The 20,298-nt window shown below is 40.4% G+C and overlaps 1 long non-coding RNA gene across 2 annotated transcripts; it reads right to left on the bottom strand.

The window, feature by feature from the left end:
* Nucleotides 1–4,309: 4,309 nt before the first annotated feature.
* Nucleotides 4,310–10,601, bottom strand: LOC129643485 (uncharacterized). 2 transcript variants are annotated; one of them, XR_008710330.1, is made up of 5 exons: nt 10,409–10,601; nt 10,042–10,057; nt 9,231–9,363; nt 8,467–8,613; nt 4,310–5,013 (listed from the first exon to the last, which is right to left on the bottom strand). It is a non-coding gene; the product is annotated as an uncharacterized LOC129643485 (long non-coding RNA). The 2 variants fall into 2 exon arrangements; XR_008710329.1 differs by lacking the exon at nt 4,310–5,013 and adding an exon at nt 7,283–7,521 and having other exon boundaries at nt 10,409–10,597.
* Nucleotides 10,602–20,298: the final 9,697 nt, after the last annotated feature.

The raw sequence follows: 20,298 nt of genomic DNA, 5'->3' as shown, positions 1-20,298 counted from the left end.
TCTTTCATTGACTATGATGGCTACTCCATTTCTTCTAAAGGATTCCTGCCTGTAGTAGTAGATATAATGGTCATCTGAGTTAAATTCACCCATTCCAGTCCATCTTAGTTCATTGATTCCTAGAATGTCGATGTTCCACTTCATATGAGTCTTGATTCATGGACCTAACATTCCAGGTTCCTATGCAATATTGCTCTTTACAGCATCAGACCTTGCTTCTATCACCAGTCACATCCACAACTGGGTGTTGTTTTTGCTTTGGCTCCATCCCTTCACTCTTTCTGGAGTTATTTCTCCACTGATCTCCAGTAGCATATTGGGCACCTACCGACTTGGGGAGTTCATCTTTCAGGGTCCTATCTTTTTGCCTTTTCATACTGTTCATGGGGTTCTCAAGGCAAGAATACTGAAGTGGTTTGCCATTCCCTTCTCAGTGGACCACATTCTGTCAGACCTCTCCACCATGATCTGCCTGTCTTGGGTGGCCCCACACGGCATGGCTTGGTTTCACTGAGTTAGACAAGGCTGTGCTCCATGTGATCTCCATCTTCAACCTCCAGTAAATAATGATTAATCCAGAAAATTACTATGAAATTATAGTACTGCATTTTTATCAGTTGTGAGGTATACTCTTTCACCACCACCTTTTCACATGATATATCTTATTGTCAGTAGAACCAATACAATCAGTGAGGAGAAACTTACCATTACTGGTCACCTGCCCTAACAGCCAGATTCTATTTGCCTAAGTTTACCATAGATGATGCATAGATGTTGCCTTTTGTTGTTGTGTTAGTTGCTCAGTCATGTCGGACTCTCCGTGACCCCATGGACTGTAGCCTGCCAGGATCCTCTGTCCTTACTGGAGTAGGTAGCCATTACCTTCTCCAGGGTATCTTCCCGACTCTGGGATCAAACCTGGGTCTCCTGCCCTGCAGGCAGATTCTTTATCATCTGAGCCACCAGGGAAGCCCAGATGTTGCCTACATGGAGACTTACATTAATAAGAGCTCCAGAACCCGAGCCTCTTTTGACTGAAGAAGGACAAAATTCCATTCCTTGCCACACTTGGATAAATTTAATAGTCATTTATTCTTTCATTTACTCCATAATTCAGAAGTATTTCTTGAGTACCTAAAAACAAGTATTGCCCTGGGCCCTGAGGACATGCCAGATACCATGTCTTTGCTTTCATGGGTATGGCAATCTTCTAGAGACAATGTGACATGGAAAACAAATTATAAAAAAATATATATATATATATACCAGAAGTGCTAAGTGCCAAGAAAAATAAAACAGGTATGTGATAAGGGGTGTGCTGTGGGAAGCAGGGACATCTTGGAATTTACAATCAAAGAAAGTCTGGTAGGTGATACCTGAGTGGATAGTTAATTGAAAGCAGAGTGCCGATGTGCATGCCCAGAGGAAAGACACTCTAGGCAGCAAGGGATTTAGGATTAACCTTATCTCTCAGACACAACATTTGATCCAGTGACAAAAAAAGGAAAGAGCTATCAAACCATGAAAATACATGGAAGAAACTTACATGCATATAGCTAAATGAAAGAAGCCAGTTGGAAAAGGTTCTCCACTGTGTGATTTCAATATGACAGGCTTGAGAAGGTAAAACTGTAGCAACAACAAAGGATCAATGGATAGATACTAGAGGTCTGTTAGGAAGGAATGATGAACAAGTGGAAAGCAGGGCCTTTTAGGGCAGTGAGCCTATTCTCTATGATGCTGACAGTGAACACACCGCATTATGCATTTGTCAAGACCCACAGAATGCACAACAGAGTGAACCCTAGTGTGAACTATGGACTTTAGGTAATTATAATATATTGATATTGGATCATCAACTGGAACACATGTACCATACTAATGCAAGTTATTAATAACAGGAATGTGCATGCGTGTGAGAGGGAGAGAGAAGAGGGTTGGGGAAAAGGAGCATATGGGGAATCCATTCTTTTGGCATAGTTTTTCTGTAAATTCTCTAGAAAGCCTTAACAAAAAAATAGCTAGGGGAAGAAATACGCATAAAAGGATAAGAAGAATTTGTGACTGCTTTTGCGATCTACCACAGCATCAAAGACCATCTGCCAAACCTCCGGATTCATCTCTTACTTCATCTCGCCAGCCTTCTGGTCAAATGGCTTAGCAACTCCCAACCCAGGCCCTGAATACAACTGCGTTTCTACACCCTGGTACATTTCCTGATGTTCTTCCCTTAGCTCAAGGTCTCCAAACTCCCCTTCTCTGTGTATTAAAGTTCTTTTCATTTCTTAACCAGATTCTCTTATTTTCTCCATAAATCTTGTTTGTATCCTTTAGTCAAAAATTATCCTTTTGTTTTCCAACAACATCCTGCTAGTGCCTTATTATTGATCCTGCTTGGCCTTATGTTATGCTGCTGTTGTATGTTTTTGAATCTGTTCCCCCCTGAGGGCCAGTTCTTTAGCTTAATTTTCTTTGATTCAATTATAACACTAAGCAGAGTGCAAGGCATGTAAGTGGGACCAAGTGACTGTTAATTGGAAACAGTAATTTAAAATGTAGAAAAGAAGTGATAATTTAGTCACAAAAATCTTGTTTTCTTGGTTTTCCAAAGCAGTTTCGATTTCTTGGTCCTCTTTCACTGCTAATGACCCAAATTACATTTTACTTGTAAAATACAGAGAATGATATGGAGAGACAGTGTATGTTATTAAATTACACAAATGATAATAATAGGAAGTGATTTCATGTAAAGTATGTAGTGGAAAGGGAAATCAGATCTATTGAATATAAAAAATATCACATTTAACTTATGGGATGCGGTGAAGGAAAATACATATAAATTATTAGCTATTGGAGCTAGCAGACTCCTATTGTAATTGACAATGCTAACACTATGAACACAGACAGTTTCATGAGAATGAACTTGGAGTCAATGCTATACCATCTGGGGGTATATTTTTCTTTATTACCTTGACAATCAGAAACAGTGGGGATTTGAGTTGCTGATTTTAATTGATAAGCAGATTGCTTTTTGCCAACTATTGAGCTCTAATGGCCAAGGTCTGCTCATTTTTTCAACATCATTTCTGTGCAATTGAAATAAAATGATCAATTATTCTTTTAAGCACAGCATCTGTGTTTCGAGGGCAAGTTAAGAACGGATGTAAAAATTGATTTTGTGGATGAGTCTCAGAGGGGTACTGGCTCTTTCCCTTCAGGAAAGTTCCCATCTTTGAGCAGAACGCAGCTGCTAGAATTAGGGCACAAGTGGCAGATATGTGCAGGTTTAGTACACATCCTATGGAGCAGTTTAAACTGGTAACAACTGACGTAAGCAAGAGCTAATCTAATGCCACATTAGCTGAGAAAACAAGTGACCTAAAGAGAGCAATAACTACTCAGTGTTACATACCTAGAAGGGAAAGAAGGCCATGACCCTAACAATACACAGCCTTTCCCGCTGCCGCTATGAGGGACATGTGGGGTAGGGACAAAAACCAAGGAGGGAGAATCTCCACTGATGGGAAACTTTATCTTCCTCAAAATTAGGTAACAGCCTCACATAATCCCCCTGGGCTTTGTAATATACACTTATTAATACAAATGTTTGTAGGGATGTGCTTAGTGATAGAAAATGGTGCTTACAAATGTATGTATTCTATTATATCTGTATGCATATCTGTATTATTTAGAAAATGTATGTACATCTGTATATCAGTTCAGTCGCTCAGTCGTGTCTGACTCTGCGACCCCATGGACTGCAGCATGCCAGGCTTCCCTGTTCATCACCAACTCCAGGAGCTTACTCAGACTCATCCCCATTGAGTTGGTGATGCCATCCAGCCATCTCATCCTCTGCCATCCCCTTCTCCTCCTGCCTTCAATCATTCCCAGCATCAGGGTCTTTTCAAATGAGTCAGTTCTTCACATCAGGTGGCCAAAGTATTGGAGTTTCAGCTTCAGCATCAGTCCTTCCAATGAATATTCAAGACTGATTTCCTTTAGGATGGACTGGTTGGATCTCCCTGCTGTCCAAGGAACTCTCAAGAGTCTTCTCCAACACCACAGTTCAAAAGCATCAATTCTTTGGAGTTCAGCTGTCTTTATAGTTTAACTCTCACATCCATACATGATTACTGGATAAACCATAGCTTTGACTGGATGGACCTTTGTTGGCAAAGTAATGTCTCTGCTTTTAAATATGCTGTCTAGGTTGGTCATAACTTTTCTTTCAAGGAGCAAGCATCTTTTAATTTCATGGCTGCAGTCACCATCTGCAGTGATTCTGGAGCCCAAGAAAATAAAGTCTGTCATTGTTTCCACTGTTTCCCCATCTATTTGCCATGAAGTGATGGGATCAGATGCCATGATCTAAGTTTTCTGAATGTTGAGTATTAGCCAATTTTTTCACTCTCCTGTTTCACCTTCATCAAGAGGCTCTTTAGTTCTTCACTTTCTGCCATAAGGGTGGTGTCACTGGATATCTGAAGTTATTGCTATTTCTCCTAGCAATCTTGATTCCAGCTTGTGTTTCATCCAGTCCAGCAATTCTCATGATGTACTCTGCATATAAGTTAAATGAGCAGGGTGACAATATACAGCCGTGACGTACTCCTTTTCCAATTTGGAACCAGTCTGTTGTTCCATGTCTAGTTCTAACTGTTGCTTCTTGACCTGCATACAGATTTCTCAGGAAGCAGGTCAGGTTGTCTGGTGTTCCCATCTCTTGAAGAATTTTCCACAGCTTGTTGTGATCCACACAGTCAAAGGCTTTGGCATAGTCAGTAAACAGAAGTAGATGTTTTTCTATACATACATACATACATAAATGCATGCATATCCATATATACATAAATGCATGTATATCCATATGCATACATAAACGTATGTATATCTGTACTTTAGAGAATGTATGTATATCTGTATGTATTCTATTAGTTAGAAAATAGTATTCATAAATGTATGTATTCTAAAGTGTATACGTAGGATCAAGATAACACCAGAAGAAATAATCTGTAGAAGAAAGAAAGAATCTTAGGTTATTGCATATAGCCCAGAATGTAGAGGGAAAAAATGAGCAAGACTATGATATGCATAAACCCAACTCACTTAATAGTCTACATGACATCCAAGACATGCCTAGTTCGAAAAGCTCCACCGATTCACTGACATCCCCAATTTTGATTAAAAAGATACCCTCCTGTTGTTTCATTTTCAGTGATGGAGTCTAGAGTTCATATGATCCATTCCTCTGCTGTGAACACCAGCCCAAGCAGCTATCTGTATCCCTCCCCAACCCAACACACACACACACACACCGCACTCCAGCCTCAAGGGAGGAAAGACAAAATTCTTCATTTACCAAAACCATAAAATTATTTAATTTATTTAGTTGTTTTGACTAGTAACTGAGCCAAATTTTATAAAATGCCTTGTACATGGCAATCTCATAAAAACTGCTGTTACTGTTACTACTGCTGCTGCTACTGTCTAATTCCAAGGCAACACATAATCTAGGCATTAACCGTTATGCATAATGAGTTCGTTGTGATATAATGTAAAGCGCTGAACCTGGAATCACATTCAAGAGAGTTGGCTTATTTACTCTACCTCCCTGAATCTCCACTTCTCCCTCTGTAAAATGGAGCAGTAACATTTACCTCAGGATTGTTGTAAGGAATTGATGTACAATAATTAGGAAGTGGCTGGTGATGGATAAATGTCAGTATCTTCTGCGATCTCCTTCTAAACCCTTCCTGTGAGTGTCTCCACTCGAGATAAGAGGTCGCAGCACTTGAATCAGTGGGTTGTACACCTGCCATTCCTTCCTACTCTGAGTGATGGATGAAAACCTGTTATCTCTTTCTAAGCAGCAGCTGCTGTTGACTGCCACACAAGTGTTCCCGGAACATGTTGTGAGCAGATAGTGATGCTTTATTGCCCATAGTCAGCTGACCATTTCTCTGGAGGAGTGAAAAACCCAAATATGGTATGTGAACCAGTGCAGTCAACCTATTCAGAATTTGGACCTGGATGGGTACAAGAGTGATCGCGTCCTTAACTACCCATTTCCAGCAACGCTGCATGCTTACGAAGCACTTAAAAGCCCATTCATTGTAATTGTGCATTTAAAATGCCCCAGTTTTTATGTTTATCTCTAAAGCCAATTATGTTCCTAAATTTGTTTTGCAAGTTTTCTCCCAGGAAATTTCCAGTCATTCTCGATTTAAGCTATATTGTATGACTTTTTATCTCTTTCCACCATTCTTATCTATTCTACTGGCCACCAAGAAGTTTGTTAAGAAATTCAAGATGAATATTAACATGAATCCTGTACTAGCACTTCTGCAGAGAGGCAGAGTAATCTGGGAGGCAAGCAGGATACAGTCCTGATCGTCTCTCTGTAGGGGATCTATATCAGTCAAGCCTCGCTTCTCTCAATTATGAGAGAGAGAAGAATGCATTCTGGTAAAGAATGGTTGAAGCTTAAGTGAACAAACGAAAGGGAAATGCCTAGCACATAGCTGATGCTCAACTTTTCTATGGGTCTTCCTTCTCTACACACCGATTTGCTCAGTCTATCCTTCTTGATCCCCCTTGTTAAAAACTTACTCTGAGCCTCTTGCCTATTTTAACTCAGCCCTGTCACAACTTCAGAGAAGCAATTTGTGAGCAAGGAGCTGCAGAAATACCCCAACTGTGTAATTTCAGAGCTCCCGTGCTTGGTGGTGGGGATGGGAAGGATGGAGCCTTCCTGGGAAGAAGCTGTGATACTGTGGCTCCACCCGCTATGAGACCACAGGCGGCCTGACAGACAGCAACATTTTCCAGGTGCCCACTGGGCTCAAAGCACCTGATTAGGCTCAGTGAGGGCAAACAAAGGAAAGAGATGATGGACCTCCTGCCTGGCTGCTCCTTCCACCAACTGCTCAGAAGCCTGAGAGAAGCCAGAGAGTCAAGGTTAGCTGGAAGATATCATACCACAATGCACTCTACTCAAGGAGAGCTCATTCTGAGCTGGCAAGTATTGTTAGCACAGAAAATATTCATTCCTGGAGTAAGGAAGCTGGAAGTTAACCAGATTCAGGGCACTCAGGGGGCCTTGTAAATCACAGAGCTGCTGAACAACCTGAAAACTCCACTGAGAACAGTGACAGTATGTATTCCAGTCACAAAGGAGCACAGAAGCTTTTTGTAAACCCAGTGAAGGTAGATGCTGTGCGATCGCTTCACAGAGAGGACAAAATCTAGGACAGCAGCTACAATAAAGCCACAGAGAAGCCACAGTCCTCCTGGTGTCTTTATTTTTACCCAGTCCTTAAGTTTTTGGATCTGTCACTTGTGAATATTGCCTGATCAAAAGGAAAACCTCTTGTGTGAACAGAGAAGGGCTGGGGAGGGCAGGGCTAGTTTATCTCTGCAGTGGATCCGTCCCTCTGCCTTGCCTGAGGAGCTTAGAAGAGCAGACTGTTCCAGCTGGAGATAATGGGGAGCATGATCGCCCCGCTGTCTCAGTTATTTCTGAAATGCAAAAGTGCAAGGGCAGATTTGTATTTAGGAAAAACCCAAGCCTTCCCACACAGTTGTGGGCTTTGTTCTCCCAGTTTTCTTCTCAGAGTTCCGCTCTCTCTGGGAGAACTAGATTCTCGAAGAAACTGAACCAAACTGGGAAGATTAATCCAGGTGGGTTACATGCCAGTTTTTCCACAAATCTTTGAAGGTGGATGTGTAAGAGACATTTCTAATTATTTATAATGACACTTCTATTACTATGGCTCTTTTCTCCTAAGGACTTAGATTTCAGCATGCTCTAGGGTACTGCTATTCATTACAGGTTATTTGTTTAAAAATTGAAGTAAGGGGGATATGCAATAGGCAATCTAAAATCACATTTTATGCATCTTTCCATTATTAACATTTTTATATTACCAAGAGTGACTACTTTCTTGTGTCAATTATATTTTTTAAAGACAAATTTCAAAGTTGTAACTTAAAAGATTTAAAATCAAAGTCAACAATAAACTTCAGTATAGGAGAAAGAACTTCAGATTTGAGACAAAACACTAGGTTTAGTTTAACTGTACCACTTTAGAAAATGTTATTTACCCTTTCCAGCCCCAGTGTCGTTAGGTATAAGACAAGGATGAAAATGTCTATGAAAATGAAAATGTTGTGGTTATTAGAGTTGAATCGTAGCTGTAAGAGTTGAATGTGATCAATTAAATACACGAAAGCTACCAGGTGAAACAGTTTATGACACTGTTTTCCTGGGTAACTGTTCATGTTCACAGACGGAAGGATAGCTTTAAACAGAGGTCCCATATTTGAGGACCATGGATAAAGTTTCAAAGATGGATTTCTCCAGGAAGTCCACAAATACCCTGAAAACAATGAGCAAAACTTCTGGGCATTATATGTTAGGACTCTGAGTTGCAAGTGACAGAAACTGAACCCATATCAACTTACCCAGACAAAAATGTACAGGTAGAAGCCTAGGGAGCTTGGAACAGGTGGAACCAGGGCTTGGAATACAGCCAAGTTGCTTGCCCCACTTGGTAGCTGTTTCTTTCTCAAATGGGCATTATTTGTAAGCAGATAGGGTGTTGGGGGGTCCTAGAGAAAGAGAACCAGGCATGGTTTTCTTTACATAAGAGAAACTATTTTGGCCTTAACCATTTTGTGATCTAAGCCTAGCTAGAATGCTTGCTCTTGAGCAGGTCTCAGTAACTGATGTTCTTAAGGAAATGCAGAAACAAAGGAAAAGTAGTCAAGAAACAATCATTCAAAATACAACAGAGTCCTGGTTCCTTCTTCAAGGAATATACACAACAATCGGATACAAATCTGAGTTCTACAGGAACTAGGCCCCCCCTCCCAGGTGGAGGATGGAATGATGATGTTGATCCCCCAAACTTCAATCAACTAAAGCTTGGACTCTGGCAACCTTTGCCCCAATTCTATGATGAATTCTGCTCTGCTCAAGCCCCTTCAAGTACACAAATACCCTTCTGTCAAGGGTTCCTTCATTTTGGTGTTGGGAAGACACAACTTTGTGAAAGATCCCTCGTGTTCTTCATACTTGCTGCAAGTAATAATAAATCCCTCCTCCCAATCTCTGGGTTGGTTGTGTATTTCAGCAAACCTAGTTTCTGCATAATGTACTCACTTTTACACAGCTGACCAGCTTCTCAAAAACATGTTGAGGGGCATGGATTCAGACTATCACTCACCCATACTCGAGAGGAACTGGTTCTCTCTCTTCCCAAGAAGTCTCAGGAGATGAATCCTTGGAAAGAGACTTCTGTCTTTTTAGAACATCACTGTGACCAGGAGGCAGAGTATTGAAGATGCTAATGAGTACCACTTGCATGACGCAGAGTAGGAAAAAGGAAAGCATTTCCCAGGAGAAAAGGAGATTGAGTATGGGGAGAGAAAGTTCACATAAATGGACTATTTTGTGGGAATTCTTTATCAGATTTTCAAATATTTACATTCACCATAGAGGAACCACACATATCTACAGATTTGAAAATTAAAAGGGTGTTTCCTCTTGTGGAAATGTCTTAAGGCAGATATTTCTTAAAGAAACCCAATGTTCTGTGATACATAAAAAGTTTTCACTTAATTTTAGTCCTGTGATTAAAAAATTAAGTTACTCACTAAAACCTTCACATAAACAAATTAATATTCCAATTGACATGCAAAGAAGACTACAATTAAATTCTCAGTCGGCATCTTAGGTTCCATAAAATGGCTAATATCTGTAAATAGACATCCATTAACTTCAACAAATATTTGAATACTTGTTATGCATAAGATTTTGAGTTTAGATAATGTCAAAATATAGTTGATCATTTTGAGGAAACATCCTTAACATTTGTGATTATTAATTTTACTTGTCGACTTAGCTAGGCTATGGTGTCCAATCGCTTGTCAAACACCAATCTTGACGTCGCTTTGAAGGTACATTTTAGACGTGATGAACACTGCCATCAGTAGATCCAGGAAAGCAGATTAGTCTCTATACTGTGCACAACTCACCTAAACAGCTGAAGCCCTTAAAAACAAAAACGGGTTTCTCAAAAAAGCAGTTTGGCCTCAAAACTGCAGCATAAAAACCTCACCTAAGTTTCCAGCCAGCAAATTCCCAGCTTTCAGATTTTGGACTGAATACTGCAACACTAACCCTGCCTTGAATTTCCAGCCTGCTGTACAGATTTCAAGACTCGCAAGCCCCACCATCATGTGAACCAATTCCTTAAGGCAAATCTCTTTCTTTCTCCTACTGGCTTTGTTTCTCTAGACTCTGGCTAATGCAAGATCCCTAAAATATAGAGTATCAAAAATTGAGCCAAAAACCCAAAAATTAAATCAGCAGAAGAAGCAGACCTTCTGCAAGGTCACCTACCTTGGCGTGGACCTCGATCACCTGCTTAAAAACATCCCACCAGCAGCGCAAGCAGCGGGGACAGCGCGGCGGGCGGAAGAGACCTTTGCAGGAAGCCTGCTCTGGGCCAACGCGGCTGCGTGAGGCCGAAACCCAGGCGCCGCCCGCGAGAAGCCTGAGGTGGTCAAGATGCACGTGTGGGTCATGATCGTCCTGCCTGACATGGTGGTTAGCGTGGGATGGGGTGGGTGGGCTACAACAGCAAGAGCTTCAACCAGGTGCAAATCAAGCCTGATGGGCCCCCACCTGAGCAAGTTCTCAATCACCTATAGGCCCCTGAAGCCCTTGGGGGGCGGGTGGGGGAGTGGACCACCCACTCCAGTGCTCAAGTAGCCTGCTCTGCCAATAAAGGCACAGAATTCTCAAAAAAAAAAAAAAAAAAAAAGACAGTTCTGTGACTGTTTCACATAAAAAGAAATACCAAAGACACTTAATGTTTTTCAAGATTAGGGAAAGCACATTAACAGTAAATTAAAATATCTATATTACATATCAGAATGACAAAAAAAGAAATAGTTTCAATTTGTACTAGTAAACAAATGAACTCTGTTCTTAGGTAACCACACAGAGATAATTTTTTTAACCTGTGGTCACTTAATTATATTAAGGTAGTTAAAGAGACTTTCAGTGTGAGAAAACAGAAAAGATATGCAAAGTAAAACAAGTTAAATGTAAAACTGCTACCTTAAATTTGAATTGCAAACTCATTTTTCTCTTAAAAAAACAAGCACATTTCTTGACTCTGTCCACAGAAAACACCTAATAGCAATGAGAAGCTGTGTGGTTTGTGAATATAATTTCTACTAAAATATTCCAGGGCTCTTTATGCAATAAGTGTTTATAGCCAGACCTGGGGCAAATGATGGGAACATGAACTTGAGACATCTTACTGTAACAGGAAATAAGGAGTTTGTCTAGACCAATGTCCTCACATCAAAAGAAAACAGAAACCAAAATGTAAAGTGCTCTCTCCCCATTGGCCTAAAATGTGGAGCCCTATAATGGCACCCCACTCCAGTACCCTTGCCTGGAAAATCCCATGGATGGAGGAGCCTGGTGGGCTGCTGTCTATGGGGTCGCACAGAGTCGGACATGACTGAAGTGACTTAGCAGCAGCAGCAGCAGCTTACCAAGGTCACAGGTGTGGAGCCGTGGACCACAGTCACAGAAGAAAAATCTCTGGAACTTACCAAGCCCCATAGCAACTGTTGCCTTGAGCCTTGTGATCTAAACTGGCCAGGTCCCTGACCCCATGTTTGGTAAAAATACCCATGCTATTACCCACCCTGTAGCATCCTAACCAATCACCTAATGCCACCTTTCTAGAAGGAATTTTCTCTGTCTCGAGGCTATAAAAATTGGCTAGTAGCCTGTGAAATGGTTTTGCTCTCCCTTGAGCAGGCCTGCTGTTCTAACAGCATTTCCCACTCTAATAATTTTATTTTCCTCTCATTCTGCCTCGTGTTTGGAAATTCTTTTTCAACCTGCACACAGACCATGATGAATAGGACAATGTGAGCATCGAAATAATAATAATGCCAATGATAGATTGAAATGCATATCATATATAAAAATCCATTAGCTCATTAATATTCCTGAGGAAAAACTATTCCTGGTTACCATTTGGAGTTCGTAAGACCAAATGCTGTTCCTCTAAAAACTGATGCAAGAAGAACCAGGCATCTATTCTTCCTTTCCTGTAGAAACTTTAGAGTAGGGCAACTAAGTAATTAATGTGTGTAGTTATTTATAGAAGACTCTCCTCTAATATCGGAGAAGGCAATGGTACCCCACTCCCGTACGCTTGCCTGGAAAATCCCATGGATGGAGGAGCCTGGTAGGCTGCAGTCCAGGGGTTGCTAAGAGTCAGACACGACTGAGCGAATTCACTTTCACTTTTCCCTTTCATGAATTGAAGCAAATGGCAACCCACTCCAGTGTTCTTGCCTGGAGAATCCCAGGGACGGCGGAGCCTGGTGGGCTGCTGTCTATGGGGTTGCATAGAGTCAGATACAACTGAAGCGACTTAGCAGCAGCAGCAGCAGCAGAGTCGGACATGACTGAAGTGACTTAGCAGCAGCAGCAGCTCCTCTAACATATGCTGAAATAATGGTATAATTAGCAAATCACCATTTGCAACCTCCAGGTTATCAATGGAGCTGGAAAAAGTCATCAATGGATGTTCAACCATTTGTTAAAGATTGATAGGGAAATTCATAAGAAATACTTTGAACCCCAAATCTAATCATCATTAAAAGTGTGACTACCACTTAACAAGTGTTGGTGAGAATGCGGGAAAATTGCTACCCTTGTGCACTATTGGTTGACATGTATACAACTGCTGTGGAAAACAGTACAGCAGGTCCTCAAAAAATTAAAAATAGAATTACCATATGGTCCAGCAATCCCACTTCTGAGTGTATATCTACCAAAATTGTAATCAGGGTCTTGAAGAGATATTTGGATACCTGTTTTCATAGCGGCATTATTCACAATAGCTAAAATGTGGGAGCAACCTAAGTGTCCACTGAAGGATGAATAGATAAGCAAAATATAGTATACACAAGCAATGGAATACTATTCATGCTTAACAAGGAAGGAAATTCTGAAAATGCTACAAGATGGATGAACCTTGAGGTTATAATGCTAGGTGAAGTAATCCAGTCACAAAAGACAAATATCCTGTGATTTCTCTTGTATGTGGTACTTCTGATAGTTAAAATCATAAAGACAGAAAGTGTAATGGTGGATGCTAGAGGCTGGGGAAAGGGAAAGTAGGTTGTTTTATAATAGTTTTAGAGTTTTAATTTCATAAGATAAAGAGTTGTAGGGATGGATAGTGTTGACAGTTGCATAACAATATAAATGAATATGATACTCCTGAACTGTACATTTAAAAGTGGTTATGCTGGTGCCTAGGTGGCGCAGTTTTAAAGAATTGCCTGCCAATGCAGGAGATGCAAAAGACTTGGGCTCAATCCTAGGGTTGGGAAGATACCCTACAGTATGAAATGGCAACCCACTCCAGTTTTCTTGCCTGGAAAATTCCATGGACAGAGGAGCCTGGTGGGCCACAGTCTGTGAGGTCACAAAGAGTCGGACACAGCTGAGCAGCTGAGCACAGCACAAAGTACAGCATGCAGGTACACTTTATGCTATGCATATTTACCACAATTTTTTACAAACTGAGACTATCGGGCATGAACCTCCTGATGTGATACAAAAGGAACTGCATATTACAACCTACAAGAGATGTTTGCCTAGATAATTGCAACTAAATCTACTCAGGCATCTGCATTTAACCACGTGTTTACAAGGAATGTATGTGTATGTACTCAGTCATTAAGTTATGTCAAACTCTTTACAACCCCATGGACTGTATCCCACCAGGTTTCTCTGTCCATGGCATTCTCCAGTCAAGAACATTGGAACGGGTTGCCATGCCCTCCTTCAGGGGATTTTCCTGACCCATGGATCAAACCCACATCTGCATTGGCAGGCAAATTCTTTACTGCTGAGCCACTTGAGTTGAATTTGGAATGATAAACAGATTGAAGTTTGATAGCAGAAGGGAGGGCTTAGAGGAAAGCATTGAAAGCAGGGACCATATCACAAGAATAAAGGAGGAGCAAGCTGTTCCTGTAGGACATACTAGGCATTGAGCTGCATTCTGGAAGACCTTGAGTGTAGATGTGAGAAGACACAAATAAATAAAAATAATGGCAATCACTCATGAGTGCTTTATAGGGGCAAGGCACTGGATTTCTTGTGCTCATTTATTTCTCAGCAATCTTGTATGAGAGGCATTGCTTTCACTGTTATACAGATGAAGAATCTGGGGCTTACAAAAGGATAAGTAATGTCCTCAAGGACATGTGTACTCACATGCTCAGTCATGTCCAACTCTTTGCGACCCCCTGGACTGTAGCCTGCCAGGCTCCTCTGTCTGTGAGATTTCCCAGGCAAGGATATTGGAGTGGGTTGCCATTTCCTACTCCAAGGTCCCCAGGGACACTCAACACTTACAAACAAAAACGATTTCAAAGGTTCAGCGTCATTGCTTTCTTGACAATAGAATAGGAAATTCTTGAAGAAAGTATTACTTATATACCTCTGTAGCTAAAATGCAAATCACTCCTTGTGACTTGTCCCTGGATTATTTATCATATGTTATATTTAATTGATTCAAAATACCATCAATTACAAGACTCAATGATTTCATGTACCAAGAAAAATGCTGTCAATTAGGGTAAAATACAATATTTCATCATTTAGAATTTTTATTTTCTACCCATTGAAGGAATTTCTATGGTATTATTTAGACATTTATTTTGCATCACATATCACTGTTATTATATATAAAATTAATGATATTAGCAAACTATGTTGGCTAAGGATTCCTAAAATTTCTTAGCATTCAATGTGGACTCTCCTACATTGCTTTTCAACTCAGTCAGCAAGGTCTATATTATTCTATACATTTTCCTTTGTGCCATCAAGAGCCAAAATATACTTGAAGTCCACTGGTGTTGGGTACTTGTCAGTTTTGCCATAATATACAGATAGTCTACTTTTGAATTCCATTTAGAACTTAATCCATTTTTTTTTTTCATGTCCTTCCCACCTCCTCCTGCAAATGCCTTTATCCTATGAGGTAAAAGAGTGCTTCTGATTTTCCTCCAATATACTGAAATTTAATTTTGCAAGTTTCGATGCTATCAATTTTCATATTTTCTTGTAAAATGACATCTATGGCACAAATGCTGTGAGGCAAAATAAGGTGTCATTGGGTATAACTTGTATCTTGATTACAGAGGTGTTAAAATGTGAGAAAGAAAAATGCAGGCCTTAGCATTGCTAAATATGGTAGTGGAAAATAACGTATTTGCTTAAACATTATGAGATGTGGAGACAGAACCAGCTGGGAGACTGCCTGGGTTAAATCCTCTCTTGAATTACTTACTGCAATGGCAACCTACTCCAGTACTCTTGCCTGGAAAATCCCATGGATGGAGGAGCCTGGTAGGCTGCAGTCCATGGGGTCGCTAAGAGTCGGACACAACTGAGCGACTTCAATTTCACTTTTGCTTTCATGCATTGGAGAAGGAAATGGCAACCCACTCCAGTGTTCTTGCCTGGAAAATCCCAGGGACAGGGGAGCCTAGTGGGATGCCGTCTATGGGATCGCAGAGAGTCGGACATGACTGAAGCGACTTAGCAGCAGCAGTGTTTCAGCAACAACCTCCCTTTCTCCCTAATTTCTCCCTGTCTTTCCTTTCTTCCTTCCTGCACATATTTATTGAATGTCTGTCATGAACTAGACATTAGTATAGGTATTTGGAAGTCATTAGGAAAAAAAAATAAGGATCACACCCTTATCCATTTTGATTTTAATCTTAAGGAAAAGAAACATCTGAAAATTGTAGAGAAAAATAAAGATACTTTAGATGAGTGGGCTATGCAAACAAGTCAACAATCAAAACAAAAACATTTTTTCCTACAGTCAATTTAGACTCTTCAGAAATTACTTTCTGATCTTTATATTATTCATTTGCATAATTATATGAATAAATTATGTATGTGTGTATATTACTCTTTAAAATTGAAATACATATGGAGCTATTTGTACAGAACATCATGTATTTGTCAAGGTGAAGAAGAAAGACTTCTGCCTAAAATGATGATCAGTGAAATGCAAAAAAGGCAGCAGCATGAAAATGAAACATAAATGAGGTTTATAAAATTATCTTGGATATATTTCTCTGTGGTGCTGTTTTCAGCCCAGATGATCCCCACCCCGCACCTTTAGCACATGAGTTCTTGTTTAAATAAGATGCCTTTGGAGTTACTTTGCTGTTACTCATATGTGTTATGAATTTTATTTTTCCTCCCTTAAATCCATGGAGAATATGTATCCTTCCTAAATGCATTTAGTCATTTTGAACTTGAAATATTTCCTTGGATTCCTCATATAGGAACAAATCTATTATTTTGTACAGGGAATATTTTTTTTTTTCCTTTGCTTGATATCACAGGATAAAGAGCACATCATTTTCAGCAATTTAAATTTAAATGAATCAATGTGGTAACTTTGATTTGCCTCTGTACCTTCACAGCCATATATAGTAGTTTGCATTAATCAAATTAATAATAAAGGGATTAAAATGCTAACTTCTAAGGGAAGGATGTGTCAGTGGTATTAAATGTTGAACTTGGAATGATTGTTCTTGCATGTTAATTATTAGCTGCCTGAGATACAGAAGAAATTCAAGGAAATAATACTCTAACCATATGTTACCTTAATTTAGGAAAAGTTCCTTTAAAGGATGAACTGCATTGTATTGGGCTTTCTAATCTGACCATCCACTAACTTAGATCAATGACCTCCAGTCCTTTAAGTCCACTATCATTGGAAGTCATTGGGAGGCTTTTGTAAAGCTGTTTACAAAGTTACATATCAGGACACAACAAAAGATGCATTTGTTTACAAAATCGAATTTGTAATTGTGTGCAATAGAAAGGTCATCTCATCAGTTGTAGTGGTAAACAGATAATTTGTGGCATCCTGTTTTTGGTGTGTGGGTAGACTTGAGAAAGAGGAGAAAGTGGAAGGAACAGTAAGAAAGAAATGATCACAAATTTGGTTTTTATCAACTGCTTAATTTCTTTCAGCAGCCTAACTGCTGTCACTTATGGATTCCACAACACAGGTGACCATTTTTCCTTTGTCAAGCCTAGGTATACAAATAATAATGGGGCTAAATCAGCAATGGTTTGGTTGCTGTAGTGTCCATTCAATGACTTTCAGTCTAAAGAACCAGACATCCCAGAAGAAAAGAGCCCTCTTTTTGAGTCCCCTACCCCTGGATGGAAACTTGGACAGGACTCATGACTTTTTGGCTCACTAAGAGCTAATAGACAGTTCTGTAATTACTTGAAATCACAAAACATAGTCTCATTTCAGCAAGGAAGAATGTTCAGTCCAAGATATTAATCAACAATTTGACTACTCAATCCTCATTGTGAAGGAAGGCTTTTCATTTTCTATTTTGCTCTGACTAAAGCTTGAGCACAGAAGTGCAGTGTGACTGCTTTTTCCCCATTACCACCACACATTTGCTTTGTATCTTGAGCTTTGACTTTTGGGACTTGGAGTATGGGGAAGGAGGAGGGAAAAGCCTAGAGAGGTAGGAAGTTTATTTATTGATGGTTTCAAGGTCTCTGGCCTTGGAGGATATTTAAAGCTGTCTCTTCTAATTATTCAATTTTTTCCCCCTCCAATAAGCACAGTAGGTCACAGACGCAATAGACTAAGCTACAAAATTCTCCAAGCCAGGCCTCACCAGTACGTGAACCATGAACTTCCAGATGATCAAGCTGGTTTTAGAAAAGGCAGAGGAACCAGAGATCAAATTGCGAACATCCGCTGGATCATTGAAAAAGCAAGAGAGTTCCAGAAAAACCTCTATTTCTGCTTTATTGATTATGCCAAAGCTTTTGACTGTGTGGATCACAATAAACTGTGGAAAATTCTGAAAGAGATGGTACCAGACCACCTGACCTGCCTCTTGAGAAACCTATATTCAGGTCAGGAAGCAACAGTTAGAACTGGACATCGAACAACAGACTGGTTCCAAATAAGAAAAGGAGTACATCAAAGCTGTATATTGTCACTCGGCTTATTTAACTTATATGCAGAGTACATCATGAGAAATGCTGGGCTAGAGGAAGCACAAGCTGGAATCAAGATTGCCAGGAGAAATATCAATAACCTCAGATATGCAGATGACACCACCCTTATGGCAGAAAGTGAAGAGGAACTAAAAAGCCTCTTGATGAAAGTGAAAGTGGAAAGTGAAAAAGTTGGCTTAAAGCTCAATATTCAGAAAACTAAGATCATGGCATCTGGTCCCATCACTTCATGGGAAATAGATGGGGAAACAGTGTCAGACTTTATATTTTTGGGCTCCAAAATCACTGCAGATGGTGATCACAGCCGCAAAATTAAAAGACGCTTACTCCTTGGAAGGAAAGTTATGACCAACCTAGATAGCATATTGAAAAGCAGAGATATTACTTTGCCAACAAAGGCCAGTCTAGTCAAGGCTACGGTTTTTCCAGTGGTCATGTATGGATGTGAGAGTTGGACTGTGAAGAAAGCTGAGCGCCAAAGAATTGATGCTTTTGAACTGTGGTGTTGGAGAAGACTCTTGAGAATCCCTTGGACTGCAAGGAGATCCAACCAGTCCATCCTAAAGCAGATCGGTCCTGGGTGTTTATTGGAAGGACTGATACTGAAGCTGAAGCTCCAATACTTTGGCCAACTGATGCGAAGAGTTGACTCAATGGAAAAGACCCTGATGCTGGGAGGGATTGGGGGCAGAAAGAGAAGGGGACAACAGAGGATGAGATGGTTGGATGGCATCACTGACTAGATGAACATGAATTTGAGTGAACTCTGGGAGTTGGTGATGGACAGGGAGGCCTGGCATGCTGTGATTCATGGGGTCGCAAAGAGTCGGACATGACTGAGCGACTGAACTGAACTGACCTGAAGCTTCAAAGGAAGCAAGTAACTAACTGATTGAATTAGAAGAGGTGATGTCATCTCAAACAACACTCCATCAGTCTTAGTTGTACTGGGTCATGTGCGTCCATATTGCTACAAACTGCAGTAGACTAGAACAGAGTAAGGTTAATGTACATCCATCCAATGTCTCCTGTTCAGCTGGTCCTGTGGTCCTTTTGCTTATGTTAGACCTTGACATGACCATTGAGCCTGCTGACAGCGGCACAGATCTGACTCTAAGCTAGAATGAGGACCATTCCATGGGTGTTTTCCAAGGTCTTGTTTTCCAAGACCATTTCCAAGGATAACTACAAACAGATAGGCCAGAATTTGCCCAGGAGCTAATCTATTAGACCACATAGCACCAGCACATCAGCAGTTCTCAGAGACTTTGTCTTTCTAATGCAGAAAAAGATACTGTTCATGGTTTTGATATTTAAAAAAAAAATACCTATTTTTTTTGCTTACTGCCTCCATCTTTGTAATCTACACTCTGTTTTACCGGGTTTCCCTGCTCTGCCATAAGCTCCAATTTGCACTCAGTAGTGCACACAGAGTCATTTTCTCCTTAACATTTGCATTTTATTCTTTAAAAGACAATAGTCTCTGATGTAATCACCATTCCTGCCATTTTACAGATGAGATAAGTGAGGCTCAGGACTTTGAGTCTTGCACTCCAGGCCTCACTGCTAAATAAGTTACAGATCCCTATTCATTTGGGAGTCCATTCAAAGACTGCTTGTTTTTAAAGACTGCAATTTTTTCATTAAACCAATAAGTACCTCTGTCTCTCAAGAATAACCTGTGCCATTTGGGGAACACAAGAAACAAAGTACCCTTCTCTCCCTTCATACCATCGTCACCATTACTTTATCTAGGAGGTAGTGGAGAGTTGGGTCTGCAGGATCTGCAAAAGTTGCAAGAGAATTTGGTGAGGGTGTATGCATGTGTGAAAGTGAAGTCACTCAGTTATGCCCGACTCTTTGCGACCCCATGGATAGTAGCCTGCACTAAGCTCCTCCGTCCATGGGATTTTCAAGGCAAGAGTACTGGAGTGGGTTGCCATTTCCTTCTCCAGGGAATCTTCCCAACCCAGGGATTGAACCTAGGTCTCTCACATTGTAGACAGATGCTTTACCATCTGAGCCACCAGGGAAGTCCGTATGCATGTGTATGTCTGTTTAATAATGCCCTCCCAATTATTTGTTATTTAAATAGCCCTATTCATATTTTCCTCTGCTTACATTGAACCTTCCTGCTGAGAACTTTTATGTCCCTAAAA

Source organism: Bubalus kerabau, chromosome 2 (assembly GCF_029407905.1).
Source record: "Bubalus kerabau isolate K-KA32 ecotype Philippines breed swamp buffalo chromosome 2, PCC_UOA_SB_1v2, whole genome shotgun sequence".
Lineage (NCBI taxonomy): Eukaryota > Metazoa > Chordata > Mammalia > Artiodactyla > Bovidae > Bubalus > Bubalus kerabau.
The sequence above is the reverse complement of the archived record's forward strand: the minus strand, read 5'-3'. Positions and strand labels throughout refer to the sequence as shown.